The 2934-nt window shown below is 49.2% G+C and overlaps 1 non-coding gene across 1 annotated transcript; it reads right to left on the bottom strand.

Annotated features, from left to right (window-relative positions):
- Window positions 1-1200: 1200 nt before the first annotated feature.
- Window positions 1201-1288, bottom strand: trnad-guc (transfer RNA aspartic acid (anticodon GUC)). The gene is given in 2 exon segments: window positions 1201-1236; window positions 1252-1288. It is a non-coding gene; the product is annotated as a tRNA-Asp (tRNA).
- Between the last annotated feature and the right edge of the window lie 1646 nt (window positions 1289-2934).

Below are 2934 nucleotides of genomic sequence, written 5' to 3'. Positions count from 1 at the left end.
GTGCACACACACACACATACACACACATACATATACATGTGTGGAACAGTTGGTCTCCATTTAGCCAATTAACTTCCAGTGGGTCTACAGGGGAATTTTGCTAAACGTCAGGAAGAGGTCCTGCTGTCAAACTTGCATTTACGTAGCGCCTGTCATGATCTCAGAAACTCCCAATATGCTTTTCAGCCAATGAAGTGTAATGCAGAAACGTGGCAGCTAAATGTGCACAAAGCAAGCTCCCACAGACAGCCGAGCGGTGACGAATCAGTGTTCAGAAGATGACTGATGGATGAATATATTGATCCGGACAGCAGTGTGATCCCCGCTCTGCCCCTGATTAATGCCATGCAGAGTCTCTGACATCTGCCTGAATGTCGCAGTGCCGTGAATTGTGCTGGGGTGTGTTCGGTCGGCTTAATTTTGGGTGCAGAAATGGAATGGCTTTGCTGATGGCAGCTGCTCCTGACTCTGCCTATTATTCGCAGTTGATTCTGATCCACATAATACCGCCCAGAGGTCACCGGGGTTCGCCAGGGCCGTGGCATCAACTCAGAGAGTGTGTTAGACAGCCACAAACAATCCCTCTCTCCCTCGGTTATCGACAGCCTGAGCTTCCTTTCCAGATAGGATCTCGAGGAGGGCAGCAGACTGTCAGTCCCAGGCTGTGGCGATAGTGTGGGTATTGACTATATTCCAAAACCCATCTCTCTCTGTACTCAGAGCTGCCTGAGGGAATACGCCTGTCTTATCGGAGATCTCCTTTCAGATTAGACATATCGATGGTGGGATTTTATGGCTTCGTTCGTCCCAAAACCATAAAATTCCTCCCGAGGTCAACCGACCTTCCCATCATAGAATCATAGAATCCTACAGTACAGAAGGAGGCCATTCGTCCCATCGAGTCTGCATCGACCACAATCCCACCCAGGCCCTCTCCCCATAGCCCCATGCATTTACCCTAACTAGTCCCCTTGACACTAAGGGACAATTCAGCATGGCCAATCCACCTAACCTGCACATCTTTGGACTGTGGGAGGAAACCGGAGCACCCGGAGGAAACCCACGCAGACACGGGGAGAATGTGCAAACTCCACACACAGACAGTGACCCGAGCCGGGAATCGAACCTGGGTCCCTGGCGCTGTGAGGCAGCAGTGCGAACCATTGTGCCACCGTGCCGACTCTTAGTGGATATTGGGCTTCCTTCGAGCTGGAATTGAACCAGCGACCTAAGGATGTCAGTTTGAATCATTGACCGTCCTCCGCTCTACCAGCTGAGCGATCAAAGGGAGCCTTCGTTGTTTGCCCCTCGCACGCTCCCGATTCCCATGGCGGGTGGGGCGGTAAAACTCTGGCCATTATGCCTTGGGAACAGAATTCCAGAGTCAGGGATCAGCGATGGACTGGATTTCATTACGGATTCAGCTCCCAATTTTTGACTTGATTTATTATTGTCACATGTATTGACATACAGTGAAAAGTATTGGTCCTTGTGCGCTATCCAGACAAAGCATACCGTTCATAGACTAGATAGAGAAAAAGGAAAGGAGAGGATGCAGAATATAGTGTTGCAGTTACTGATAGGGTGAAGAAGAAGATCTAAATATATGTAAGTCCATTCAAATGTCTGACAGCAGCAGGGAAGAAGCTGTTCTTGAGACGGTTGGTATGTGACCTCAGACTTTTGTATCTTTTTCCCGAAAGAAGAAGGTGGAAGAGAGAATATCTGGGGTGTGTGGGGGGTCCTTAATTATGCTGGCTGCTTTTCCGAGGCAGCGGGAAGTGCAGACAGAGTCAATGGATGGGAGGCTGGTTTGCGTGATGGACTGGGCTTCATTCACAAAATTTTGTAGTTTCTTGCGGTCTTGGGCAGAGCAGGAGCCATACCAAGCTGTGATACAACTAGAAAGGATGCTTTCTGTGGTGCATCTGTAAAAGTTGGTGAGGGTCTTTGCGGATATGCCAAATTTCCTTAGCCTCCTGAGAAAGTGGAAGCGTTGCTGGGCTTTCTTAATTACACCTTTGGCATAGAGGCCAGGGCAGGTTGTTGGTGATCTGGACACCTAAAAACGTGAAGCCCTCGACCATTTCCACTTCATCACCATTATAGAATCATAGAATCCTACACTTCAGAAGGAGGCCATTCAGCCCATCGATTCTGCACCTACCACAATTCCACCCAGGCCCTATCCCCATAGCACCATTTACCCTGGCTAGTCCCCCTGACACTAAGGGGCAATTTAGCATGGCCTGTCCATCTAACCTGCACATCTTTGGAGTGTGGGGGAGGAAACCGGAGCACCCGGAGGAAACCCACGCAGACACGGGGAGAACGTGAAGACTCCAGACGGACAGTGACCCAAGCTGGGCATTGAACCCGGGTCCCTGGCACTGTGAGGCAGCAGTGCTAACCACTGTGCCACCCATGTAGACAGGGGAATGTCCTCCACTATGCTTTCTGAAGTCGATGCCTATCTCCTTGGTTTTACTGACATTGGGGGAGAGATTATAGTTGTTGTAGCAGCTCACCAGATTCAAGATTTGGCACTTTTCCAAACCTCAGGCCACCCCAGAGCACTTTACAGCCAGCGTGGCGACTCTTGCAACGAAGGGAAGGCAGCAGCTAATTTATGCACAGCAAGCTCCCACAAACAGCAGGGTGACAATGACCCAGGTGACATTATTTTACCAATCTTAACTGAGGGGGGGTCAGCATTTTGAACAGGGTATTGGGGATAAATCTGCACGTAAATTAAACCTGGATGGAAAAACAAAGTTATCTGTTGTTTCCCAAAGGTTGCAAGCAAATGTGAAGGGAGTAAATGTAATTACGTTGCAGGGAGTGAACAGACTGAAAGCATGAGAGGGGAGGGTGCCGTTCAAATTCTGGGAGGAGATTATTACAGGAATTTCAAAAAAAAATACGCTCAAAAAA

Source organism: Mustelus asterias, chromosome 15 (assembly GCF_964213995.1).
Source record: "Mustelus asterias chromosome 15, sMusAst1.hap1.1, whole genome shotgun sequence".
Lineage (NCBI taxonomy): Eukaryota > Metazoa > Chordata > Chondrichthyes > Carcharhiniformes > Triakidae > Mustelus > Mustelus asterias.
The sequence above is the reverse complement of the archived record's forward strand: the minus strand, read 5'-3'. Positions and strand labels throughout refer to the sequence as shown.